Raw genomic sequence first — 16779 nt, 5'->3', positions numbered from 1 at the left:
TAAAAGGGAGCGATTCCGCTAGGCATGTGGGACTTGTGGATGCAGCCCTTGATTCGCTTAACAAGGATTCACGGGTGGTCAATCTGTTGAAATCAGAGCACTACATTTTGGCCACCGTGCTCGATCCTAGATTTAAAGCCTACCTTGGATCTCTCTTTCCGGCAGACACAGGTCTGCTGGGGTTGAAAGACCTGCTGGTGACAAAATTGTCAAGTCAAGCGGAACGCGACCTGTCAACATCTCCTCCTTCACATTCTCCCGCAACTGGGGGTGCGAGGAAAAGGCTCAGAATTCCGAGCCCACCCGCTGGCGGTGATGCAGGGCAGTCTGGAGCGACTGCTGATGCTGACATCTGGTCCGGACTGAAGGACCTGACAACGATTACGGACATGTCGTCTACTGTCACTGCATATGATTCTCTCAACATTGATAGAATGGTGGAGGATTATATGAGTGACCGCATCCAAGTAGGCACGTCACACAGTCCGTACTTATACTGGCAGGAAAAAGAGGCAATTTGGAGGCCCTTGCACAAACTGGCTTTATTCTACCTAAGTTGCCCTCCCACAAGTGTGTACTCCGAAAGAGTGTTTAGTGCCGCCGCTCACCTTGTCAGCAATCGGCGTACGAGGTTACATCCAGAAAATGTGGAGAAGATGATGTTCATTAAAATGAATTATAATCAATTCCTCCGCGGAGACATTGACCAGCAGCAATTGCCTCCACAAAGTACACAGGGAGCTGAGATGGTGGATTCCAGTGGGGACGAATTGATAATCTGTGAGGAGGGGGATGTACACGGTGATATATCGGAGGGTGAAGATGAGGTGGACATCTTGCCTCTGTAGAGCCAGTTTGTGCAAGGAGAGATTAATTGCTTCTTTTTTGGGGGGGGGTCCAAACCAACCCGTCATATCAGTCACAGTCGTGTGGCAGACCCTGTCACTGAAATGATGGGTTGGTTAAAGTGTGCATGTCCTGTTTTGTTTATACAACATAAGGGTGGGTGGGAGGGCCCAAGGACAATTCCATCTTGCACCTCTTTTTTCTTTTCTTTTTCTTTGCATCATGTGCTGATTGGGGAGGGTTTTTTTGGAAGGGACATCCTGCGTGACACTGCAGTGCCACTCCTAGATGGGCCCGGTGTTTGTGTCGGCCACTAGGGTCGCTAATCTTACTCACACAGTCAGCTACCTCATTGCGCCTCTTTTTTTCTTTGCGTCATGTGCTGTTTGGGGAGGGTTTTTTGGAAGGGACATCCTGCGTGACACTGCAGTGCCACTCCTAGATGGGCCCGGTGTTTGTGTCGGCCACTAGGGTCGCTAATCTTACTCACACAGCTACCTCATTGCGCCTCTTTTTTTCTTTGCGTCATGTGCTGTTTGGGGAGGGTTTTTTGGAAGGGACATCCTGCGTGACACTGCAGTGCCACTCCTAGATGGGCCCGGTGTTTGTGTCGGCCACTAGGGTCGCTAATCTTACTCACACAGCTACCTCATTGCGCCTCTTTTTTTCTTTGCGTCATGTGCTGTTTGGGGAGGGTTTTTTGGAAGGGACATCCTGCGTGACACTGCAGTGCCACTCCTAGATGGGCCCGGTGTTTGTGTCGGCCACTAGGGTCGCTAATCTTACTCACACAGCTACCTCATTGCGCCTCTTTTTTTCTTTGCGTCATGTGCTGTTTGGGGAGGGTTTTTTGGAAGGGCCATCCTGCGTGACACTGCAGTGCCACTCCTAGATGGGCCCGGTGTTTGTGTCGGCCACTAGGGTCGCTAATCTTACTCACACAGCTACCTCATTGCGCCTCTTTTTTTCTTTGCGTCATGTGCTGTTTGGGGAGGGTTTTTTGGAAGGGCCATCCTGCGTGACACTGCAGTGCCACTCCTAGATGGGCCCGGTGTTTGTGTCGGCCACTAGGGTCGCTAATCTTACTCACACAGCTACCTCATTGCGCCTCTTTTTTTCTTTGCGTCATGTGCTGTTTGGGGAGGGTTTTTTGGAAGGGACATCCTGCGTGACACTGCAGTGCCACTCCTAGATGGGCCCGGTGTTTGTGTCGGCCACTAGGGTCGCTTATCTTACTCACACAGCGACCTCGGTGCAAATTTTAGGACTAAAAATAATATTGTGAGGTGTGAGGTATTCAGAATAGACTGAAAATGAGTGTAAATTATGGTTTTTGAGGTTAATAATACTTTGGGATCAAAATGACCCCCAAATTCTATGATTTAAGCTGTTTTTTAGTGTTTTTTGAAAAAAACACCCGAATCCAAAACACACCCGAATCCGACAAAAAAAATTCGGTGAGGTTTTGCCAAAACTCGTTCGAACCCAAAACACGGCCGCGGAACCGAACCCAAAACCAAAACACAAAACCCGAAAAATTTCAGGCGCTCATCTCTACTATGTATATGTGTATATGTATATGGGTTCACTACGATCTCCCGGCGGCCGGCCTCCCGGCGACCAGCAAACCGGCGCCGGGAGGCCGGCCGCCGGCTTACCAACTGTGTGGCGAGCGCAAATGAGCCCCTTGCGGGCTCGCTGCGCTCGCCACGCTACGCGCGCCACACTATTCTATTCTCCCTCCAGGGGGGTCGTGGACCACCACGAGGTAGAATAAGTGTCGGTATGCTGGCGGTCAGGCTCCCGGCGCCGGTATGCTGGTCGCCGGGAGCCCGACCGCCGGCATACTGAAGACCACCCGTGTATATGTATGTGTGTGTGTGTAACTGTGTATGTATGTATATATATATATATATGTGTGTGTGTGTGTGTGTGTGTGTGTGTGTGTGTGTGTGTGTGTGTGTAGATATATGTATATGTGTATATATATATATATATATATATATATATATATATACACACACACACAGACACACTAGTTTTACGGACCCAGCATATACTGGGTCACCTCAGTCCCCACCCCCGTGATTGGCTCCGCCCAGTTCTGGAAACCCCCCCATGCAAATCCTGCGTTTGCCACTGCCCTGGATAGTGTCAAAGCTCAATGTAGTCCTAGCCAGGTTTAGAGTATTCCAGTGGGTTTAAAGCAGTGTTACTTGGAAGAGGTGATCTATTATGTATGGGGAGTTAGGTGTCCCAGGATGAGCTCTCTGCTTTGGAAAATGAGCTGCTTCTTGCAACTGTATCAATAAGTATTTAACCACTTGCCTGGCATGGTTGCATCTGCCAGCAAGTGTCTTATCTGACCTGGTCGCACAGTATGCGACCAGTCAGATAAAGTGTTAGCTGTTTATCTGACGGGACGGTCCCTCTGCCTCCCTGCACCCTCCCACTGTGTTTCCCATGCTGCCGATCACTGCTGGTCGGTCAGCACGGCAGGAGTCCCCACCCAGCAGCTGCAGACAAAAGCAGCCGCTGGGGGAAGAGTAAATTAACCCCCCCAAACCCATGCGTAACTGGTGGCTGTCCTGGCTTTCAAAATTAAAGCCGCGATTTTCCAATGTTAGTGACGTCTGAAAAAAGTTTTACCAAAATATTTTTGAACTAAAATCATTTTGAAAAGGTTAACTACATATTCTACACCTAATTCACTCATAAAAAAAACAACTACATTTTCTGAGCGGTTTTTCAAAAAATAATTTGTCAGTTAAGTGGTTAAGCAACTCAACGTCTTTAAGCTAACTTTGCCTGCAGCATCCAGACTGGCAAACAATGTCGGCAGCTTCACTGTGGAAAAGACTATCCTTGCATCTTGCTATTAATGTATAATGTAGCGGTTAATACAGTGCCTGACAGGTTCCTATCTATCTATCTATATATCTATATATATATATATATATATATATATATACATATATAGTTGCTGAAGAGCTTGGCACTCAGATGGTCTGTATATAAAGCAGCTTGCTCAGGTGCACCTCCTCCTCCAATCATAATATATATCCAATGCGGGATGGCACTCTCGAGTCTAACAGCGTTAGTGAAAAAAGACACTGCTACAGCCTGGTGTAATCGACATTTCGAAATGTCAATTACATCAGGCTGTAGCAGTGTCTTTTTTCACTAACGCTGTTAGACTCGAGAGTGCCATCCCGCATTAGAGATATTATATATATATATATATATATATATATAGCCGAAGAACAAGGCGGCACTCAGAGACTGTAGATCATACGTGTATTCAGACAAGTGTTATCAACGTTTCGGGGATAAAGTGTCAGTGCCAAACAAGTGTTTAAATAACATTACAAGTACTTACCCCCCCAGAAGTGCAATCATTCCCTCCGGCGTTTCCAGGTGGCCACGCCGTCTGAGCTTCCGCCCGGCGCCTCTGTCCGCATCAGCGCAACCAGGAAGTGACGTCGCGGGAACCAGCCGTGCGACCATGGAAACGCTGTAAACAATAACATAAGAACATTTAGTGCCAGTGATACAAGACATACTGTAATATGACCCGATTGGTCAAAAAGTGCTAAGTGCAATTAATAAACAGTGTTAAAGCCTTCATTGTTAAGCATGCTAGAAAATGTGTTTTAGCAACTGTCTTAAAACATACAGTAAAAACAGACTGCATCTTGCGGCCCATTGCACCCTTGGGCCGCAGGATGCAGTCTGTACTGTACTGTAAGGCACACATTGAATGTACGTAGGTCATGCACCTTCCTGTTCTCCACCAGATATAGCTAAATAAATGGCACTCGGCTGTGCCCCAATGTAAATAGCAAAAGAACTTCAATTAAGCAGTACCTTAGACACACGGCGGTGTCATCACATCATAATATCCAGTTCAGGCACATACGGCGATGTGCAATAAAGAGTCTAAATACTGCTAATTGTGGTCAGGGTTAAAAAGTCATTTATGAAGTATTATCATAGTTAATACAGTCATATTCGTCAAGGGTGAAACATCAAAACATAGGGTATAACCCTTCAAAGACAGCATCCAAGACAGAAATATTCATTCAGACCATTGGGGGATAAGCATTGTAGCCTGTGGATCCATTGTAGTTCCCTCTCAGGATCCTGTCCCTGTCCCCTCCCATTCTGAGCGGAGGGATATGGTCAATGATGCAGCATTTGAGTTGATTAGTAGTGTGATTAGCTGCTCTGAAGTGTCTTGCTACTGGTAAATTAATTCGTTCTTTCAAATCAGTACTGGTGTTAAGGCTTTTCTTGATGGAGGAGCAATGTTGGCATTATCTCTCATCATTCTGCTGGTCTTGCTAACATAAAGTAGATTACACGGACATATCAAAACATACACCACGAATCTGCTGTTACAGTCAAGTCAGTGTTTTATGGTGTACTTTTTATTGATCCTTGGGTTAAAAAAAATTATTACACACCAACAAAAATTGACAGTTGGAGCATCCCGTGCAGTGGAATACTCCTGTCTTTAATTTCAACCAAGATGTCTTGGATATCATACTTTTCTTTGAATAGTCCGTGACTACCAATAAGTCTTTCAGGTTCGATCCACGTTTATATGCAAATCGGGGATAATCAACTATATTCTTGGCTAAAGCTGGATCACTAGTGATTAGATGCCAATGCTCCAAAATCTTCTTCTGAATAAAGCATGAGGCAGTGGTGTACATACTGCAAAAATTTAACTTGTCTGGACCTAGTCTCCATGGGCACTTTTTTAGTTAGAAGGTCTTCCCTCCTAATTTGTCTGATTCTAGTAAGAGCTTCTTCCACTTCCGCCTTCAAATAGCCCTCTCCAGAAATCTTTGGCTCATTGCTTCCAAGGCTGTGGGTAACAGGGCTTGATTGAAAGTTATGCGCATATCGTGGAGTAGCTGTGAGAATGGCAGTCCTCTCTTCAGAGGATCTGGATGGAAGCTGGTTGACAGTAGTAGACAATTCCAGTCCAATGTTTTGCTATATATGGAGGTAGAGATCTCATTTCCCATCTTGTCAATGGATACGTCCAAAAAATTAATGTGGCACCTGCTAAATGTGAGGCTGAACCTAATAGATCCCGGTCTGCTGTTAAGATAGTCAATAAATTCCAGTAATTTAGATTCACCAACCTGCCAGATAAAGACCAAGTTGTCAATGTATCTTACATAAAACAACAGATGTTTCCCAAAACATTGATTGACAATTATGTGGGTACATTCATACTTCATCATGAAGATGTTGGCATAATATGGGGCCATATTAGACCCCATCGTGGTCCCTTGTTTTTGTAAGAAAAAGGCATTCTCAAAAAGGAAATAATTTTTATGAAGAATCAAATGTATGAGAAGTGTGAGGTATTCCGCTAGGGGCCCAAAGAAATTGGCATTATTGGAAATCATATTCCGGCAGGCCTGTATGCCCTGTTCATGTAGGATATTCGTATACAGGCTGGAGACATCACGTGTTACCAGTAGGGCATCCTGTGGAATCTCATTATGGTGTTTCAACCTCATCAAAAAGTCAGTGGTGTCTTCAATGAAGCTATACATGTGTCTCACGACGGGTTGCAGATAAAAGTCCACCAACTGGGAGAGTGGCTGGCACAGGGATCCCCTTGCCGAGATGATTGGCCTTCCCGGCGGCTGGGTCAAAGACTTGTGTATCTTTGGCAAGGTGTTGTTATGCACACCAGTGCCTGCAGGAATGTACTGGTGTCTGAACTGTTATGCACACCAGTGCCTGCAGGAATATACTGGTGTCTGAACTGTTATGCACACCAGTGCCTGCAGGAATGTACTGGTGTCTGAACAGATAGGGATGCAAAACAAATGAACTCACAGACAGACTGGGGAATATGACATTACGTACACAGAAGGTGATAGGGTAACAAAATAAACACAAAGTGAACAGAGAAGCCCAGAGGCTAAGAAACTGGGTGTCTCCCTAGTATTAAGAATGCTCAGATGGAAAAAGCAAGATGTTGTGTTTTAATACGTAGAGAACCCGAAATGTTGTTGCTAAGGGCAACAGCAAAACCCTAAAGGGTTACCAACGGGTGTGGCAGTAAACTCCTTGGTCAGAGATGGAATGATAGACACAAGGAGAGTCTCCACAATCCTAATCCTCACTTGCAGGGCACAGGTTCAGCTTACTGCCACTAAACTGACACCTGAACACCTTGCACAGTGAGACAGGATTTAGGCAGGCAAGTCTGAGAATACAGCCGCAAACTTGCTAAGTTCACAGAGTAGCAAAAGAACCCCAGCAAGTTAAACGACTGACTCCAGTCTTACTGCTAGGTCTGGATTGGCAGAGTGTAGTACCAAATCCCAAGGCCTATATGCAGTAAGCAACAACAAATACAAAGCTACACAGTACTGGCTAACTTTCAGGAACTAACTAACCAACAAAGATTCAGCAGCATCTGCTTAACCTGAGAAGAGGCCTTATATAGCAGGTGCTGTCCACGCCCCACTCAGACCTCACAGACTGTGAGCACAAAAACCAGCACCGGATCCCCTGCCGTGCACAGAGCCTGTAACCACTGCACAGCAAAAGACCCGAACCGGAGTATCAGCTGCGCTCAGGTTACTCCGCTAGCACTTGTCTCCTGGTTGCCATGACGACGTGGCAGCACAGGGCAGGAGACCCTAACAGGTGTACAAGATAGGTGTCATAGGGTGTGACTGTTAGAAAATCCACTGTACTGGAGCTGATATAGCAATTATTGACCCCTAAGTTAATTGCAGCATCTATCTCTTTCTAATAGTTATTCGTGGGGTCATGGTTGAGTCTCTGATAACAATTTGTGTCAGCAAGTTGTCTCATCCTTGTAGTATTCATAGTACAGAAGCACGATCCCACCTCCCTTGTCGGCTGCTCTGATGACCAGATTAGAGTCTTCCCATAATGTTTTTATCGCTCTTTATTCTTGTACTAGGATGTTATGATAGGAGATCTTCTGTTGCTCCACAAGGGGTCTGTGTCTCGTGATAAATGCACCAGCCAGTCAAGCTCCTAACTGTCAATTTTCATATTGAAGTTGATTGGCTGGTTCTTTTATCATCTTGAACTTATCACTGGTTTATCACTTCCTTATGCCTTCTCCAGGTTAATACATCTGCCCCATAGTTCTTTTATTAACTTTGATTCAAAAGCTGGCCCTTGATCCATTAAGATGTTAGTAGGATATCCATATGGTGGTACAAAAGTGCACCAAAATATCTCTGCTACAGTCTTGGCAGTTAAGTCTTAACCACTGTAAATTTGGTGAAATGATCTATAATTGTTAAAGCATGTAGATATCCTGCATGACTGGATTCCAATTTTACATGGTCAATGCATACAATTTCTAGTGGTTGTCAGCTGAAAATAGGAGATAAAGATGCCTTTTGGCTTGAAAGTGCCGGTCGACGAAGAGCATAGGCAGTACATCGTTGGCACCAGTCCTCAACATCCTGATGCATGTTAACCCAATAAAATTGCTTCTCAAGTTTACTTCTGTCTTTTCAACACTGAAATGTCCAGACTGGTCATGATAACTGCACAATATGAAATCCACCAAGGTAGCTGGAACCACTACTTGAGTCACTAGTAGATGAGTCTTTGGATCAATGCTTCTCCGTATCAAATAAATCCAGTTGGTCTCTTTGCCACCATAACTTCAAGAGTTCTCCTGAAGACTCATGTCTCCCTGGTCTGGTTAACTCATATTGAGTCAATAGTTATTCCTTTATGCCATTCTGCCATTGCACTCAATCAACACTTGTTTTTCCACTGTATTGTTCTTGACTCTCCATGGATTCTTAGGTTATTGCACCCTGCTGGTATGTCTGTGCTGTATGACTAAAGACAAATATTTTAGCCTGTTCCTATAGATCTACTTCTTCTTCCCTGTCTTCTGGCATTGTCAGTTGGGATAACGTATCAGCATTGCCATTACTATATATGCTTCAGTAGACAATTCAAAAATGGTAATTTGCCAGATGTGACGACCATCTCTGTTCTAAGGGCCCTAATCTAGCAGTGGATTGATGGGCCAATGGATTGCTATCTGTTACAGCTACAGTATGAATGGTGAAGCAGCTAAATAATCTTTAAACTTCTCTGTCACAGCCCAACTTCAATTTGAATGAAAACTCCTGATCTGCGGCTATTACTGCCGAACTAATGATTTGACCCAAATAGTGTACTTTTGGTTTAAGTAGATGAGATTTTGAGGGCTTTAACTTAAATCCAAACTGATTCAACTGCTCGAAAAACTTAATGTAAGTGTTGTTAAAGTTCTTCATAGGTCTTTGGAAAAATTATAATGTCATCTAGTTACAGCAATACCATCCTGAAATTCCTGTGGCCAAGGCAATGTTCCATCACTCTCTGTAACATGGCTGGTGCATTACATAATCCAAATGGCATCTGGTTAAACTCATACAGACCCATTGGGGTTATGAGTGCTATTTTCTCCTTATCAACTTTGGCAAGTTGTATTTGCCAATATCCACTTGTTAAGTCTAGAGTTGAGAAGAATTTGGCTGATTTAAGCACAGAGAGAGACTCTTCTATCCTTGGTAAGGGATAAGCATCCTTATGGCTCACCTCACTAAGCCTCCGGTAATTAACACAGAAATGAAGGTGTCCATCTTTTTTCTTCAACAACACTGTCAGAGCAGCCCACAGGCTGTAACTCTCCTGTTTAATTCCATTGGCCTTCATGTCTTCCAGCATCTGGCGTACTGACTGGTACAATGCTGGTGTTAATGGCCGTTTTCTTTTTTCAATGTGGGGGGGCATCTCCGGTGTTGTTAAGTATGCCGTATCTTGGTGACGAGCCCAATATCAGTTAGATGATGACTAAATGCTTCCAAATCGTTCTTCACAACTTCAAATCTCCTTGTATTTGATCCTTGGCCCTTCCGTTAGAGTCTGATACACTTCGGCCATGGTGTCTCCTTGCTCTGCAGCAAATTTTGGATGAAACACATTCTGAAAACAAGTGTAAAGCCAACTAGGCAATAGGTTGGGTGTCAATACAATTTCACAGCGTGGTTATGAGAATTCAACACGCGGACAGGTACCCTTCCATTGTCCACAATGACCAGAGCACCAGATTATACGACCTCACTCCTATCTGAAATCAGACAGGGTTCAATTAAGGCTTCATACTTCTGTCCACCCGGCCTGCACCGAGCTTTTCCCTAAAAGTTTGTTTCTGAAATAGGTTTTAATTTAACAGGTTTACTGTCAGCCAGCCTGACCTTTCCTACTGTTCCAGCATTACTGATAAATTGCTGATGTCCTCAAAGTACCTTTATTGCATTTTGCAGGACTGCCTGTTCTTGGTATGCTACTTTAGATAGCTAACTCTTAAGGATGGTGACTTATTAATCTGGACAATTCTGTAAAATATTCATCCCAAGGATGACAGGGGGCATGTTTGGGTCTGAGGTCTCTGTAACTATACATCCTAGACAATTTAGATAAGTAATCCCTATCTGAAGTTCAGCCTCCCAATAACCGGCACAAGCTTTCCCGAGTCCATTGCTTGCAATCAGTTGGAGCCATGAAGGTGAATGTGACAATAGTTGCCCTTCTTCCCAATTCTGCTTGAAAGTATTAAACTGAATGGTAGTTATCTGTGACCCTGTGTCCACCATAGCTATCACTTCTCGTTCATCGATAGAAATAGTAATAGTTAGACACTGTCCTATATGACGGAGACCGCATTCTGCTGGGTCAGAGTCTACTTCACCTGCTACCCCTGAAGATTGGCTCCTGGCATCGGGGTGCTGGATTTTAAAGGCTCTGCTTGATTGAAGTGTTGTTCTACATGAAAATCAGTTGGCCCTGTGAATCAAATCGATCAGTTGGTCTCCTTCGGCTACCACTGGTTAGTTCCATCTTTTCATTAGAGTTCCTCAGGATTGAACACTTTCTGCCAACTGATGCATCTTTTTGCACATCTTCGACATTCCCATGGTTAAGTCTTCTAATTGGCTTTTGAGATTATGTACCCTTAACCTACATTGGGGTCTGAACACTCTGTACGGCTGAGTCCTTTACCTTCAGCAAATTGTTTTTACTGGCAGAATCTCTTTCAGGTAAATGTAAGACTTCCTGAAACACTGGCATTTCTGGAAATGACACTTCTTGGAAAACATTGGAACCTATTACTTTAACATCTTAAGTTCCAAGACAGTGCGTAACTCAAAGGTGGTAGCCAGTCGCTGAAAAATCAGTTACACATTCTGCCTTTCCTCAATGGGTCAAGAGGTTACCTCTCTAAGGGCCGAACCTTTAAGCTCCCATATTAGTATATCCACTTGTTGCTGTTCACGTAGTGGATATAAACCTAACATTTATATAATTTTGTTCTTGAGCTCTCTTAAGATATTCCCCTCAGAACCTTGAACATTCCCACTTTACGTTGGAAGACATAGGTCCCTGAAGTAATAGGGCAATGTAATTGGGTTTAAGCTGGCCATAGGTGGGCATGGGTTTGTAGAATCACCTGCAGTTTGTTCATCTGATGACATTGTAGGTTCAAATCCTGTTCTTAGTGACACCAAATGTGACACTTATGAGAAAGTGTCACGTTGAATTCAATTTACAAGTAAGTATAATAGGTTCCTCAGGTCTCTGTTCTCACTGGCTTCCCTTATCATAGCCTGGGGATCAAATTACTCACAGAAACCGGAGGGCAATTAAGTATCGTAGTGCAATGTAGGACACAATTACATTTTTAAAATACCATTTGCACAGCCATTGATGACAAAATTTTAAGATTAGAATTTTATTGCGCTGGAACACTTCCGTGTAACTTCTTACTTTACTGTGAAAACTTTAGAGTAGTAAACAGGTAAACAGTATTCACATTATACGCAACAGTGGCGTCACAATGTTGGTCTAGGAGGGAGGGTGGCCCGCACTCGGGTGTCACCTGCCAAGAGGTGACACCTAAGTGTCGGTTCCTGTGACCCTCTAGAAGCCAGCACAGCAGGCAGCAAGTCTCCGGGGGCAGGCCGCATCTCACAGAGTAATGAGAAGGAGGGTTGGGGCACACAACCCTGCCCCTCACACGAAGCCACACCCTACACCATGAAACCACGTCCCTTTTACGGCTGCGCCGGGTGCAATTTAGGCAGGTAACGTCTCGGATACTTAACATATGTTGCTAACATAAAAACACATTGCAAAAACACATTTAGTAAATAATAATCCTATTAAACTAAAACACAAGGTTGGGGAAGCACTCACATTAACAATATAACAATTAACTTTTCAGTTGGGGCCCCTTTGTAACCTCTGTAATGTTTGAATAAGTATATATATATATATATATATATATATCATAGTTATCATGCATTTGATATGGATCTCAGTTGCATCTTCACTCCTGACTGAGTAGTATTCATATGTAGAATAAGTATTCCGTGGGTGTATCTCGGGCATGCTGTCAGAATAGTGGGCTATTAGGATGGGAGCGTATGCAGAGATTCAACCACTTTCTGTCGGACCACTTACACCTGGGAAAGGGCTGGTGCGAATGTGTGGTGGTGATGATGACACCTGCTTTTACCATCAGAGGGCAGGGGGCAGTGTGGTCTCATAGATGCAGCTAACTCGGATACGGATGGGCAATTGCAAATTTTTCTCATTGCATAAAGTGCTTGGAATTATGACCCATTTCCCTGTGAGCCTGAATCAGGCCTGTAGAGTGCTACGTGTTTGTTACAGGCATGGTGTAAATAAATAATGTCATTTTTGTCTTCTAGTATGAAAGAAAACAAACATCTGCTACTTTGTGTGTCAAATTCAAAAATTAATTCCCAGTATGGTATGTTAAAGTTATCTTCTTCCTTACCCTTTTAAAAACATTTTAAGCCATTATAGTTTTCAGTCTAGTGAAAATGATCAATATAATTGTTTTTGTATTTATAGGGAGGTAAAATTGAAGAGCTGCAGCAAGCGGTAAGACATCATTTCACTGCATTAGATTTGTACATGGTATTTAAAACACAGTGGTGACCACTTAGGAAATGTGCTTACTGCACATTGCAACGTACTGCATAGGGCAAATCATGTGCAAGGAGGTGGAAAAATCTTAGTGAGGTGCACTAATATTATTGTTTATTTACAAGGCACCATAACTATCTGCAGCAATGGGAGGCGCCATAACTATCTGTACAATGGGGGGCAAGATAGATACAAGAAAGGGTGATACAGAAATGGGGTGGATGAAGGGTGTGCCCAGGATTGGACTGGCCCACAAGGGTACAGGGGAAACCCCTGTGGGCCCTACTGCCTGGGGCCCCTTATCCTCCTCTAGGGATCAGGTTCCAGATTGTGCACTTAGATTATACATATCTTACCTTATACTGCACAGGACTATGGTGTATTTTCTATAGTGTATTTCTGGTATTAAACTGGTACATTATGCATGTGCTAGCAGTAATTTTCTAAAAATATTTATCAAGGAGCCCAACTCACGCACTCTCTACTGGTTAGGCAAACCAATATGGCAGCTGGCCACACCCCTAAGCATGGGCTCCTACCACTGCATTCCCTTGGTGGGCCTTTCCTGCCCCAGTCTGACACTGGGTGTGCCCATACAAGTCTGAAGAGTTGAGGGGTTCTGTGTACAGTCTCCGTGACCCTCACTTTCGCTCCCCGGCACAGTTGCCAAAATGACTTTGCACAGCTCTGTCCCTGGCTGCGGCGGCTGACAGCTCCGGGCTGCATGCGAGATCTTGCGATAGTAGCGAGATTTCGCACATGCGCACTGGAGCCAGCCGGGCAGGGTGACACAGCGCACCAGCACTAACCTGATGTTTTGTGCTCTAGTGGTGATCACCAGAGATGGGAGTTTTCACTCCTCTGCTTTGGCAGACAAAATGTTAATACATCTTGTCTATGTACCTTCCTGCTTGAACTCTATGTTGCTATAAATTATAATACATCTTCTTTGTTGATTCAGGTAATAAAATAGCTGTCTCCTCTTATTATTCAGCAGCACATGACTTTATTAAAAATAAGTCTGAACTGAAACATTTATTTAGCTAACAAAATGTGCAATTTTATTTGTAGATCATATGATTGGTTATAGGATGTAGAAGATGACATGATGCATTGTTGCACAACACAAGTAATTGTATACTACTGCTGATTGGGGCATTTAATTAAAGCAAATTAAACTCTTCAATATTTTTTCTTGTCGATATAATGTATCAAATAATGTTTTAAATATTCTAAAATGTATTACAAAAGGCCCGTACACACTGGCCGATATATCGGCCATTCTCTTGAACGGCCGATATATCGCGGGTGCGTCGGCCAGTGTGTACGGCCAATACGTCTGTGAACTCCGTCGGTCACAGACGTATCGTGTCGGCCGCGCAGCACAGCCGACGGCCAATATACCTACCGATATATTGGCGCGTCGCTGTGTGTGTACGGGGCGGTCGACCGACCGCCCGTACACATGTTGCGGCGGCCGGCAGTGATTGACAGCTGAACCGGGCGGGCGTGTGTACATGCCCGCCCAGTTCATGACATCAGTCCCTGACGGATCGGGCAGTGTGTATGCACAGCACACTGCCTGATCCGTCCATGGATATATCTGCAGATCAATTCATCTGCAGATATATCTTTCCAGTGTGTACCCACTTTTAGGCAGTCAAGCATACTAAACATAGTTATTTATTTTTTATTATTTATTGTGAACAGGTAATGAGATATCTTCAAGAGTATAACAATGAATTGCCAGCAGTGATGAAGATTTTTAAAGACTGCATGACAGAGTTGCTGAGTATCGCTGATGACATAGACAAGTTCCATAAAGGAGTCACCATTGCCAGTGTTACAGGAAGTTCAGTTGGAATAGCAGGCGGTCTCACCTCCATTGTAGGCCTAGTGCTGGCCCCTGTAACACTGGGTGCATCTCTGGCTGTCAGTGCCATTGGCATTAGTATGGCTGTGGCTGGGGGGGTCACAGGTGCAACAGCTTCTATTGCTGATACTGTACATACAAAAAAAAAAATGCAGCAGACTGGAAGAGATTGTTAAGGAACTTAATATGAAGCTGGCTATACTAGAGGAGATTAAACAAAATATTGAATGCACATTTCGTGATCTTGAGACTGTTCTGGGTGTCGAACAAATGGAAAATGGGGGCAAAATTGGTGGGAGGGGGGCATTTGTGGCAGTTGAATTAAGCAGATTGCATAAATTGGGCAGAGTAACTGCTGCTGTCACTAGAGGCACCCAGCTAGTAGCAGAGGGGGGCGCAGGCACTAAGACTTGTGTCTGGAGTGTTTGCTGCACTCTTCATAGTGGTTGACTCTGTTTTTATTGTAAAGGGGGCAACAGATCTGCACAAAGGGTGTAAAACAGAGGCCGCTGCACAGATACGAGAGATTGCTCATAACCTACAAAAAACACTTCATGATCTGAAAGAACAAGATAAAATGCGAAGCAGTGAATATGACAGATTGTTACAATATAGAAAGTAATCCAGGCTGTATTCAAACGTAAATACTTCCAATCCATATGTTACATGCATTCACATTTCTTGATCATGTACGTTGAGTTTTTGTGATTTTCACCAACTGTAATGTAATCATTTCTAGAAAATATCTTTAGAATATTCTACACAGCAGAGGTTGTGGCTACAGATTTTATTGAAACTAAAATTCAGCACCAATAACTGTAATGCATATCACATTATTAAGGTAATTAAGCGACAAATCACTTTTACTTGTATCTCAATAATGAATTATTGAAACCGCTTATAATACCATTGCAACAATAAAATATTTTCTCACTGCATGCTGTCGTGCTTCACATACATTATGCAGTTATTTATCTACGTAATTTACCGTACAGGTGCAGATTTAGCATTTTATTTTAGGGTGTGTGTGTGTGTGGGGGGGGGGTTAAAAATTATTCCTGATTCCTCCCATTCTTCACATACAGTATTACTCTTCCCACTTCCAATCCTGCCTTACCCTATACTGCTCATTCTCTGATAGTTGTATCAGAGGTTTTACAGAAAACTTTTGTCTGTGGCTCTATCCACCACTCCAGTTATAGTGTGTTCCAGATTATGACCAAAATGGATGATTTCTGAAAATATAAGCAAAACATTTGCTTTTTAGGTACCATGTGGTAGGATGTCAAAATTCTTTGTAACCAAGGGCCTAAGTCAGAGTTGATCACAGCAGCAAATTTGTTAGGAGGTGGTTAAAACCATGTGCACTGCAGGGGGGGGGGGGGGGGGGGGGGCAGATGTAACATGTGCAGAGAGAGTTAGATCTGGGTGGGGTGTGTTCAAACTGAAATGTAAATTGCAGTGTAAAAAAAAGCAGCCATTATTCACCCTGCACAGAAACAAAATAACCTATCCAAATCTAACTCTCTCTGCAAATGCTATATCTGCCACACCTGCAGTGCACACGATATTGCCCAATATGTCATCAAGGAAAGTTGGAAGTCCTGGACACTTATAAACTAGAGGCAATTCGGTGTTTCTTTCAAGGTTACCCGCAGTCCCAAATAATCCCCACTTGCTTAACGCGTTGCGGACGCAGTAGTCCTTCATCAGAAGCATAGTGGTGGTGTAAGAGTCCAGGGTACTAATTCACTGACACCCCCCCCCCCCCCCGTAAAGCCGCCATTTCAAGCCATCTGCGGAGTGACACCCGCGACGGAAGTCCTCCTACCGGAAGCGGAAGTCTGCCATGCGTTCCAACGCCGCTTTACCGGAAGTGGAAGTCTGTTATGCATTCCTCTGAAGTATTACTGGAACCGGAAGTACACGATCATGCATTCCACCACTGTTTGCAGCAGAAAATTATGTTCTTCATAATCCTTATGCGTTCCACAAGCACATGTGGCAGCGCAAAGCTGTCA

The 16779-nt window shown here is 43.9% G+C and overlaps 1 pseudogene; it reads left to right on the top strand.

The window, feature by feature from the left end:
• LOC134911217 (apolipoprotein L3-like) overlaps nucleotides 1-15686 on the top strand; it is a 155259-nt pseudogene extending 139573 nt beyond the window's left edge.
• The last annotated feature ends 1093 nt before the right edge of the window (nucleotides 15687-16779 follow it).

The sequence above is a fragment of the Pseudophryne corroboree genome, chromosome 4 (assembly GCF_028390025.1).
Source record: "Pseudophryne corroboree isolate aPseCor3 chromosome 4, aPseCor3.hap2, whole genome shotgun sequence".
NCBI lineage: Eukaryota > Metazoa > Chordata > Amphibia > Anura > Myobatrachidae > Pseudophryne > Pseudophryne corroboree.
Note: the sequence above shows the minus strand (reverse complement) of the source record. Positions and strands in the feature narration are given on the sequence as shown.